Raw genomic sequence first — 12,437 nt, forward strand, 5'->3', positions numbered from 1 at the left:
AAAATGGATTTTCCTGGAAAAAATGTTAAGGAACATGCTTTCCATGGTAATGACTTGTATATAAGGCAAAATAAATAACCAAAAACAAACATGATCCTCCTCACCTTGGGCTATGTTCACACGCAGAGTTTTTGATGCGTTTTTGCACTTTTACATTGCGTTCAACAATGAAAAATACATTTACCAGTAAATGTTATTTTAACATTTTACTATCTTGTCTGCCCATGTATTGTGTGACACATGATCAAACACATCCTGTTTAATTTATGAAGGAGGGACTCTGAAAGTCACAAAGTCTATTTTTATAGGGCCATCAGACGGCCCTTGCTATTGGTAAAGGGCCAGCAGTCGGCCCTCATTATTGTTAGAGGGCCATCAGCTGGCTATGCTTTGTTGTTCCCATTAAGGAGCACGTCTCCTGTACTGTTATAGCATATGCAGTGACTTAAAGGCCTGCCCAAAATTTGGAAAAAAAACAAAACCCCTGTGAAGAGACATAGACCTGATTTAAAAAATAATTTCCCATTATTAAGGAGCTGGTTTCCTATACTGTTATTGCGTATGCAGTGACTGCAAAGGCTGTCTAAATTTTGGACGCATCTCAATACCCCTTTGAAGACACATAGAGGAGATCCTCACTAACAAAATGTTCCCATTATAAGGGAGCGGTTCTGGTATACAGTTTTTGCATACGCAGTGACTACAACGGCTGCCTAAATTTTGGAAAAACCCCAATACCAATTTGAAGACACATAGATGAGGGCCTCAGTAACAAAATGTTCCTATTATAAAGAAGTGGGTCTCCTATAGTGGTAATGCCCATGCAGTGACTGCAAGGGCTGCCAAAAAATTGGACGCACTCCAATGCCCCTTTGAAGAGATGTAGAGGAGGACCTCATTCAAAAAATTACCAAGGAGTGGCTCTCCTATACTGGTAACGTCAATGCATTAAGTGCATGGGCTGAAAAACATTTACCCCTGGGGGGTATACATGAACATACTGTATGTCATACTAAATGTTAGAGGTAGGTCTCTAAAAAAAAATTCCTACGGGCATCATGAACACCCTTAAAAAAATTATGTGGGTGTTGCATCACGGTCATCCTGGTGATATAGTTGTGGAGCATGAGAAGGAGGAGGACAGCAGAAAGTAGACGAAATCAGGAAGCGTATACTCATGTCTGGGTGTGAAGACAGAGGTGCATGCGAATAGAGTTAGACCTCCCAAAAAAGACACTGTATTTGAGTTTATGTTCTGCTGCTATCATTCAGTGGTGTTGAGAAGTCTGGCCCAATCCAGCCCTTGTTCATTTTTATAAGAGTCAGCCTGTCAGCATTTTCAGTTGACAGGTGGATGCGCCCATCAGTTATAATGCCCCTGGCCGCTCTAAAAACCCACTCTGACAAAACGCTAGCAGCAGAGCAGACCAGGACCTCCAAGGCGTAGTGAGCCAGTTCATGCCACGTGTCCAACTTGGATATGCAATAATTATAAGGCACAGGGGAATCACAGAGGACATTGGTACGGTCGGCAAGGTACTCCTTCAGCATATTCGTAAACTTTTCCCTCCTTGTGAGAGTACCCTGTACCTCAGGGCCTCTGCGGTGGGAAGGTCTGAGAAAACTGTTCCACACCTTTGACAGTGTTCACCTGCCTCAGCTGCATTGTATTTGTGTCTCCCTCGCCTGTACTCTTTGGTTGTTCAAGGAACTGTGACCTCTGCCGCCAGCGTTTTCAAATGGGAATGCTGTCCTCGCTATGCATGTCACCTTGCCAGGTTGGGTCAGTGACTTCATCGTCCACCACCTCGTCTTCCACTTCCGCACCTCTTCCTGACTTTCTGTCAATTGTGTCTCATCATTTTCGTTCACCTCTTGCAACAGTAATTGCACTTTCCTACTGTTGCCTTCGTGTGACTGTGGCTGCTCAAATATTTGGGCATCGCTACATGTGATCTCCTCTTGCACCACTTAAAGCTGGCTGGGCTAGAGGCCCGAATCTATAAATGGAAAAGTGAACAGCTCTTCAGAGTCTTCAAGTGTGGGATCAGTTTTCCCTGAGCACTCGGCATGGTGGGAGGAAGGAGGATCAGGGTGAGGAATATGTGGTCCAGACTCACGGCTACTGAGACTTGACCGTGCCGAAGACAGGGTGGTGGTGGCAGTGGCAAAGTGACTAGAAGCATTATCTGCTATCCAACCAACATCCTTTTGACACTGCTCTGGGTTAAATAGTGGTGTTCTGCGGTCCCCTAGTAACTGGGGCAGGAAGATAGGGCGATTTGATTATGGGTGTTTGTTGTGGCACAATTTCGGCTTGCCCACGGCCTTGGCCTCTGCATGCACCATCACCGTCCTGTCCGCTTCCCCATCCATTGCCGCGTACCTTGCCCATTTTAAATGGAGTATAATATCTTGAACGTCCCCTACAAACTGCTGTTTTTGTACCACAGTATTATTTGATACATGTGATGGGACGCCCACGGTTTTAAGCACTGCCCTTCTAGTTTAGTATTGCTCAGCAACCACGTGTGAATAGGTTCACTACCTATCAGGCAGGGTGTGTGGAAGACTAAGTGCAACACGAAGGGAAGAGGGGAAGGGAGCCTAGACTCTAGGGAGAGGGGGAGTGGAGACCACCTTGGCTGATCTGATATCACCCTGTCTCACCTATCGTCCCTATATTGGTTCCTCACCAATTGCCGCATAGGAACCTAAACCCTGTATTTCCCTAGTGCTTGGCCCTGGATAGGGAAAGGGGGCGAGCACTAGTCAGTCCCCGCTAACAACTAAAGATAACAAAGGAGACAAACACGGGGTAAAAGTAACTTAGCTTGAGCCGACTTCAGGGAGTTGACACCAAACGTCCTCCTAGCACCAAAGAGGAAGTAAGCAGACTGCAATATCTCCCAGCCTTCACAAGAGAGTATATGAATATCACCGACACCTGCCAGTAGCAAATAGCAACTATTTAAACATCCAGGCCTGGGTGTCAATTAGCAGGAGGGAGGTAGCCACTGGGTCCTAGAGTGAGGCAGATATAAGAAGGTGTCTGTAATGCCAAATGATGAGATCTTCTGCAACCAACTACAGGGTGACTGTCTGTAAAATCTTACACACCCGTGACACTACCACACTGCTGCCAAACTGTAAATGGAGTATAATATCTTAAACGTCCCCTACAAATTGCTGGATTTGTACCGCAGTAATATTTGATACGTGTGACGGGACGCCCACGATTTTAAGCACTGCCCTACTAGTTTAGTATTGCTCAGCCACCACGTGTGAATAGGTTCACCAACACACTTTTGCTAAACTGTAAATGGATTATAATATTTTGCATGTCCTCTACAAATTGCTGGATTTGTATCACAGTAATATAGGATCACGTCTGATGATGGAAAAGATCTGGCTGTATTCTGCAATGCTAACAAGCAAAAGGAGCAGTAAAATGTTGGACAGTATTGCTTTTTAAAGAAGTAATCAGGATTAACAGCAAAAATAAAATTAGCCCTGATATCTAGTCGAATGGATATCTAACAGGCAGAAGCAGCAGACGGAACGTGCAATTGACCCTATTGTGTTGTATAGTGTCCACAATCTCTGCCTGCCTAACTCCTGCTATCACCACTGAATATATGCAGCTGGATTAGTCCTCAGAATATATAGATATACACTGCTTAAAAAAATAAAGGGAACACTCAAATAACACATCCTAGATCTCAATGAATGAAATATTCTCATTGAACACTTTGTTCTGTACAAAGTTGAATGTGCTGACAACAAAATCACACAAAAATCATCAATGAAAATCAAATTTATTACCAAATGGAGGCCTGGATTTGGAGTCACCACCAAAATTAAAGTGGAAAAACACAGTACAGGCTGATCCAACTTTGATGTAATGTCCTTTAAAACAAGCCAAAATGAGGCTCAGTATTGTGTGTGGCCTCCACGTGCCTCTAGTATGACCTCCCTACAATGCCTGGGCATGCTCCTGATGAGGTTGTGGATGGTCTCCTGCGGGATCTCCTCCCAGACCTGGACTAAAGCATCCGCCAACTCCTGGACAGTCTGTGGTGCAACGTGACGTTGGTGGATGGAGCGAGACATGATGTCCCAGATGTGCTCAATCGGATTCAGGTCTGGGGAAGGGGCGGGCCAGTCCATAGCTTCAATGCCTTCATATTGCAGGAACTGCTGACACACTCCAGCCACATGAGGTCTGGCATTGTCCTGCATTAGGAGGAACCCAGGGCCAACCGCACCAGCATATGGTCTCACAAGGGGTCTGAGGATCTCATCTCTGTACCTAATGGCAGTCAGGCTACCTCTGGCGAGCACATGGAGGGCTGTGCGGCGCTCCAAAGAAATGCCACCCCACACCATTACTGACCCACTGCCAAACCGGTCATGCTGAAGGATGTTGCAGACAGCAGATTGCTCTCCACGGCGTCTCCAGACTCTGTCACGTCTGTCACATGTGCTCAGTGTGAACCTGCTTTCATCTGTGAAGAGCACAGGGCTCCAGTGGCGACTTTGCCAATCCTGGTGTTGTGTGGCAAATGCAAAGCATCCTGCACGGTGTTGGGCTGTGAGCACAACTCCCATCTGTGGACGTCGGGCCCTCATACCACCCTCATGGAGTGGGTTTCTAACCATTTGTGCAGAAACATGCACATTTGTGGCCTGCTGGAGGTCATTTTGCAGGGCTCTGGCAGTTTTCCTCCTGTTCCTCCTTGCACAAAGGAGGAGGTAACGGTCTTGCTGCTGGGTTGTTGACCTCCTATGGCTCCCTCCACATCTCCTGGTATCTGCTCCATTCTCTGGACACTGTGATGACATACACAGCTACCCTTCTTGCCACCGCTCGCACTGTTATGCCATCCTGGATGAACTCCACTACATGAGCAACTTCTGTGGGTTGTACTGTGGACACCGCCTTATGCTACTGTACCTCTAGGGGTTAGAGCAATGGCAAAATGAAAAAGACCAAAACAACAGCCAAAAAGGATGAGAACAGAGAAATGGTCTGTGGTCACCACCTGCAGAACCGCTCCTTTATAGGGGGTATCTTGCTAATTGCCGATCATTTCTACCAGTTGTCTGTTCCATTTGCACAACAACAGGAGAAATTGATTCACAATCAGTGTTGCTTCATAACTGGACACGTAGATTTCACAGAAGTGTTATTGACTTAGAGTTACTTTGTCTGGTTTAAGTGTTCCCTTTATTTTTTTGAGCAGTGTAGATATATAGATATGTTGTGGAATATCTATACTAACTAATAAACAAGCAAATCTCTCCCTCACTCAGCAGCAGCTCTCCCTACTTTGCCTGTTTCCGGGGTACACTGTGAAGAGCATAGGAGCACCAGGTGTGATATAGACCGGATGACGCTATTCGGCCAGCCAATCCCTGTAATGCCACAACCAAGATGGCTATGGCATTACAGTGAGTGGCAGGCAATTCCTGCATGTTAATTGGCTCTCTAAAGAGCGCCAAACATGCAGGGAGGGGACCCGAGCTCCCGCTAGAACATCCCGGAAATACTCGAGGAGGTCCGAGCATCTCAAGCAGTGAGATGCTCATGCGAGTACCGAGTAGTGGCGAGCACGCTCGCTCATCGCTAGTTCCGACATCCTCTACATTACCAGCGCTGCCTGCAGAATGAATAAGGCAGCTCTTGGTGACAGAAGCAGATGTCACAGGAGCAGTTCCCAGAGGAGATAGAATACACCATTTGCAGGAGCCCTAATATGACAAAATGTCAGAAAGCCAGAGCAGTAGAAATTCCCATAAAGTGACTCCATTTTGGAAATTATAACCCTCAGTGAATTAATCTATAGATGCAGTGAATATTTTGACTCCGCAGACACTTTCCATAAATTGGCACGCAGTGGATGCTGGAGAGTGAAAATTGCACTTTTGCCATTTTATTACCCAACACGTAGTGCCCAGATTGTGCTCCAGGAGACACATACACTGTAAATTAAATGGGTTCTCCTCCCTATAATAATGCCAAATACATGGATGTTAAATGTGGTTTGAGCACACTGCAAGGCTCAGAAGCGAGGGGGAGATTTTACTTTGGGAGAGCGGATATTGCTGGATTGGTTTATGGAAGCCATGTTGATTTTCAAGAGCCTTTAAGCCACTAATAATGTGGAAACTTGTTTTTCCACTGACAGATGGTGGACCTGAGTGAGGGCTTGTTTTTTGTGAGATAAGTAGAAGTTTTTATTGGTATTATTTTTGCCTTTGGGGGAGAAAATGGCTAGAAGGTTGGAGGAGTGTTTAAACTAGGGATTGGGGGGGAGGGTATTCATTTTATAGGTGGGGAAGATAGTGCAGATAGTGACCTGGGCACAAATAAAGAAATTGGGGGTGGGGTTAGAACAGTCAATAAAGTAAGAAGGAATAGAGGTACAGAGAGATACATAAAATGCATGTACACTAATCCCAGAATCCTCACCAACAAAATGGAGGATAAGGGTGGAGATAAGGGGAGGGGGAAAAAATAATAAATTACTGATAGGAGTTTGTTATAAGTCTCCAAAAATAATGGAAGTAGCGGAGAATATCCTCGTAAAGCAAATAGATGAAGCAGCGACTCAAGAAGTCATTATTATGGGAGACTTCAACAACCCTGAAATACATTGGGGGACAGAAACATGTAGTTCAAGCAAAGGAAATAGGTTTTTGACTACTGTGAGAGACCATTACCTTTCACAACTGGTTCAGGACACAACAAGAAGGGGGGCACTGCTAGACCTAATATTAACCAATAGGCCAGACCACATATCAAATATACGAGTTGGGGGGTCACTTGGGTAATAGTGATCACAAAATAATACGTTTTCATGTAACCTTTAATAAGATGTATAGTAGAGGGGTTACAAGGACACTAAACTTCAGGAAGGCAAATTTCCGACGGTTAAGAGATGATCTTAGTGCAATAAACTGGGACAATATCCTGAGACATAAAACTAGACAAAGCAAATGGGAGACATTTATTAACATCCTGAATAGGACCTGTGTACAATATATACCCTATGGGAATAAACATGCTAGAAATAGGAGGAAACCACTATGGCTAAATAGAGCTGTAAGGGGCGCAATAAGTGACAAACAGAAAGCATTTAGAGAACTAAAGCAAGTAGGTAGTGATGAGGCATTAAATAAATATAGAAAATGAAATAAATTATGTAAAAACCAAATCAAGGCAGCAAAGATTGAGTCAGAGAGAATCATTGCCAGAGAAAGTAAAAATAACCCCAAAATAGTCTTTAACTACATAAATAGTAAAAAACTAAAAAATGATAGTGTTGGCCCCCTTAAAAATAGTCTGGGTGAAATGGTGGATGAGGATGAGGAAAAAGCCAATATGCTAAATGATTTTTTTTCAACCGTATTTACACAAGAAAATCGCATGACAGAAAACATGATTATTGATAACAAAAATTCTCCAGTAAATGTCACTTGCTTAACCCAGCAGGAAGTACGGTGGTGTCTAAAAATCACTAAAGTTGACAAATCCCCGGGCCCGGATGGGATACACCCGCGAGTACTGCAGGAATTAAGTAACGTCATAGATAGACCATTATTTTTAATCTTTAAAGATTCCATAATAACAGGGTCTGTACCACAGGACTGGCATATAGCAAATGTGGTGCCAATATTCAAAAAGGGGACAAAAACTGAACTTGGAAATTATAGGCCGGTAAGCTTAACCTCTACTGTGGGTAAAATCCTGGAGGGTTTCCTAAGAGATGCTATACTAGAGTATCTGAAGAAGAATAACCTCATGACCCAATTTCACCATGGGTTTACGAGGGACCGTTCCTGTCAAACTAATCTGATCAGTTTTTATGAGGAGGCAAGTTCTGGACTGGACCAAGCAAATGCAGTGGACGTTGTGTATATGGACTTTTCAAAAGCTTTTGATACGGTTCCACACAAAAGGTTGATACATAAAATGAGAACAATGGGGATAGGGGAAAATATATGTATGTGGGTTAAGAATTGGCTCAGTGATAGGAAACAAAGGGTGGTTATTAATGGAAAACAATCAGACTGGGTCTCAGTTAACAGTGGGGTACCACAGGGGTCAGTATTGGGCCCCCTTCTTTTTAACATATTTATTAATGACCTTGTAGGGGGCATACAGAGTAATATTTCAATATTTGCAGATGACATTAAACTCTGCAGGGTAATCAATACAGAGGAGGACAATTTTATATTACAGGAGGATCTATGTAAACTAGAAGCTTGGGCTGATAAATGGCAAATGAGCTTTAATGGGGATAAATGTAAGGTAATGCACTTGGGCAGAGGAAATAATAATAATAATAATAATAATAGTATAATTATATGCTTAATTGTAAAACACTGGGCAAAACTGTAACTGAAAAAGACCTGGGTGTATTGGTGGACGACAAGCTCACGTTTAGTGGCCAGTGTCAGGCAGCTGCTGCAAAGGCAAATAAAATAATGGGATGCATTAAAAGAGGCATAGATGCTCATGAGGAGAACATAATTTTACCTCTATACAAGTCATTAGTGCGACCACACTTAGAATACTGTGTACAGTTCTGGTCTCCGGTGTATAAGAAAGACATAGCTGAACTAGAGCGGGTGCAGAGAAGAGCGACCAAGGTTATTAGAGGATTGGGGGGTCTGCAATACCAAGACAGGTTATTGCACTTGGGGTTATTTACTGTGGAAAAAAGAAGGCTTAGGGGTGATCTTATTACTATGTACAAGTATATGAGGGGACAGTACAAAGACCTTTCTACTGATCTTTTTACTCTGAGGTCTGAGACGGGGACAAGGGGGCATCTTCTACGCCTGGAGGAAAGAAGGTTTAAACATAATCACAGACGGGGATTCTTTACTGTAAGAGCAGTGAGACTATGGAACTCTGCCGCATGATGTTGTAATGAGTGATTCACTATTAAAATTTAAGAAGGGCATGGATGCCTTTCTTGAAAAGTATAATATTACAGGTTATAAATACTAGATTCCTTGATAGGGCGTTGATCCAGGGAACTAGTCTGATTGTCGTATGGAGTCGGGAAGGAATTTTTTTCCCCAATGTGGAGCTTAGTGTTTGCCACATGAGTTTTTTTTGCCTTCCTCTGGATCAACAAGTTAGGCTATGGGTTGAAATAGATGGACTTAGTCTTCCTTCAACCTTAAAAACTATGTTACTATGTTACATAACATTGTTTAGTGGATTTTTATTCCATATTTGGGAGGCAGAATAAACAAACAGTTGAACACCACGCTCTACTGGTTCATCCTATGAGGTTTTCTATTAGACTGAACTATCACTGTCTTGGTGAATAATAATTTTTTTTTACATAAACTGTCTGTAAAAATAGCAAGTTAAGTAGAAATGTTTAAAAATATGAAATTCAAGGATTTTTAATTAAAAAATAGTAATTGGTTTTATTTTTGGCAGATGACTGTACCAGGAAATCAGAGGGACAGCTGACATCTTCAATTTTCAAATCAGATGATCTTGAGATCCCACAGGATACAATTGAAGTGAATGCCATTACTCCCGATTTACCATTATCCCTTCACAGCAAAGATCTATCATCTGATCATTTGAAACAGCTCCTGTCTTCTGATTCATTACCAACTACTAAGGAAAATCAAAGTCACAAAATAAGCATTGAAAAACAAACTGCTCCTAAAGCAAAGAAGCCATTTTCATGTTCAGAATATGGAAATAGTTTTCCTCTTGAAATGTCTTTTCTTAAACATCAAAAAATTCACACTGCGGAGAATAGATTTTCTTGTTCCAAGTGTGGGAAATGTTTTAAGCAAAAATCAGATCTTCTTAGTCACCAGAGAATTTACACAGGGGAGAAGCCATTTTCATGTTCAGAATGTGGGAAATGTTTTAGAGGGAAATCAACTCTTGTTGCACATCTACGAGCTCATTCAGGGAAGAAACCATTTTCATGTTCAGAATGTGGGAAATGTTTTATATGGAAGTCTCTTCTTGTTAGTCACCAGAGAAGTCACACAGGTGAAAAGCCTTTTTCATGTTCAGAATGTGGGAAATGTTTTCTATGGAAATCACTTCTTGTTAGACACCAGAGAAGTCACACAGGGGAGAAGCCTTTTTCATGTTCAGAATGTGGGAAATGTTTTGTAGACAAATCAACTCTTGTTAAACATCAGAGAAGTCACACAGGGGAGAAGCCTTTTTCCTGTTCAGAATGTGGGAAATGTTTTAACCAGAAAGATCATCTTGATAACCATCAGCGAACCCACACAGGGGAGAAGCCTTTTTCCTGTTCAGAATGTGGGAAATGTTTTATACAGAAATATAATCTTTTTATGCATCTGAGAACTCACACAAGGGAGAAGCCTTATTCCTGTTCAGAATGTGAAAAATATTTTAGGAGTAAATCAAATTTTATTAGTCACCAGAAAATTCACACAGGAGAGAAGCCTTATTCCTGTTCAGGATGTGGAAAATGTTTTAGCCATAGATCAGATTTTGTTAGGCACCAGAGAACCCACACAGGGGAGAAGCCTTTTTCCTGTTCAGAATGTGGAAAATGTTTTAGCCGTAAATCAGATTTTATTATACACCAGAGAATTCACACAGAGGAGAAGCCTTTTCCTGTACAGAATGTGGAAAATGTTTTAGCCATGAAACAGATTTTGTTAGTCACCAGAGAACCCACACAGGGGAGAAGCCTTTTTCCTGTTCAGAATGTGGAAAATATTTTGTGAAGAAATCCTCTCTTATTAGTCACCAGATCAGTCACACATGGGAGAAGCCTTTTTCATTTTCTTAATCTGGGCAATGTTTTACATAGAAATCAACTTTTAATAAACATCAAAGAAGTCACACAGGGGAGAAGCCTTTTTCATGTTCAGAATGTTGGAAATGTTTTAACCAAAAATTGTATCTTCTTAAAAGGATTGTCCACTATCAGGACAACCCCTTGTCATTCCTTATGTTTGGACTCATTAAAATAAAAACAGTCATACCACCCTCCTGTGCCGGCGCTGTTCCAGCAGTGTCAGGACTCGCGCTCCCAGGGCTCACATAAGGTTGCTACATCACACGAACCATGTGCCTAATCAGTACCGACTTTACTGTCCTCGCCTTTGGATGTATTGAACAGCAACAGGAGGCAAGGACCTCTGGTCTCTGACCTCTTATTGTTCGATACGTCTGAAGGTGGGGACACTGATTCCAGCACTGATTGGGCGCAGGACTCACATGACGTAACAACCTCACATGAGCCCTAAGAACACAGGTGCCAACACCGCTGGAACAGCACTGGCATGGGAGGTTTGTGCAAGTGTTTTTATTTTAACAAGAACTAACATGAGGAATTAGAAGGGGTTGAAATAATAGTGGATAGAAAAGTGAAATTATTTTAGAACTTACCATATTTTTGGTCTATAAGATGCACTTTTAGCAAGAAAAAAGTCTTGCTAATAAGTCAGTGCATCTTATAGACCTGTAGGCAGCTTCCTGAGACAGAGGAGAACAATGAGGCAGTGTCCTTCTTGATCACTCAGAGAACTGCTCTCTCTTCTCCAGCCCCACACTTATCTAACTCAGTGGTGCAGAGCAGGAGAGGAAGGTACCGGGTCTTTGCACAGAGGCTGCACTTCCTGACTGAGCAACTGTAAAACTTTCCACCCGACTAGCTCAAGGATCTTTCAGATCATATAATCAATCATATGACCTGGAAGGAACTGCAAAATTGGGTAATGTATATGCAATGTATGTGTATGCAAATGTGCATATGTAGTAGAGCTATATGTATGTAAGTGTGGATATATAGCTGTGTGTTTATGTAGATGTGCATACATAGAGCTGTTTGTGTATATAAATGTGCATATGTAGCAGAGCTGTGTTTGTATGTAAGGCTCCCTTCAGACGTCAGTGTTTCCAGTACGTGTGGTAACAGTTTTCACACGTACTGGAAACACTTATACATGCACTCCCATTATAATCTATAGGGCTGCGCACTTGTGCTTGTGTCCATGTGACACACACTTAGACATGTCCATTATTTTCTGTCTGCATGGCTGTCAATACGTGACGCACCTGTGCACAGTGTTAGTTATCGGATCACTTGGTTGCACATAGAGGTAGACACTAGAACACTGTCTCTTTAATTTTTTTGTGGTTTATTAAGAGCACTGCATAAACCACGGCAACATTAGCAAAACAAACATGATCTTCCCGGACTAACAGGAAAAAGCAAAACATAACGTATAGCACAGCTCTTGTTGCTATGGGAAACTGCCCACTTCAGGAACAAAACAACCTAAGGTTTATCTTCCCTTAACATGAACACCACAGCTCCAGAGCTTGTGCCTCCAGACCCACCCCACACCAAATGCTCTAAATGGCTGGGAATTTATTCTCCGAGTTCCTCTCTCTCTAC

General features: G+C 42.5%; 1 pseudogene; it reads left to right on the forward strand.

Moving 5' to 3' along the window:
- LOC141270596 (uncharacterized) overlaps positions 1-11,047 on the forward strand; it is a 119,206-nt pseudogene extending 108,159 nt beyond the window's left edge.
- Positions 11,048-12,437: the final 1,390 nt, after the last annotated feature.

This window comes from Phyllobates terribilis, unplaced genomic scaffold (genome assembly GCF_046119375.1).
Source record: "Phyllobates terribilis strain yellow unplaced genomic scaffold, ASM4611937v1 Scaffold_5__5_contigs__length_657084704, whole genome shotgun sequence".
Taxonomy (NCBI): Eukaryota; Metazoa; Chordata; class Amphibia; order Anura; family Dendrobatidae; genus Phyllobates; species Phyllobates terribilis.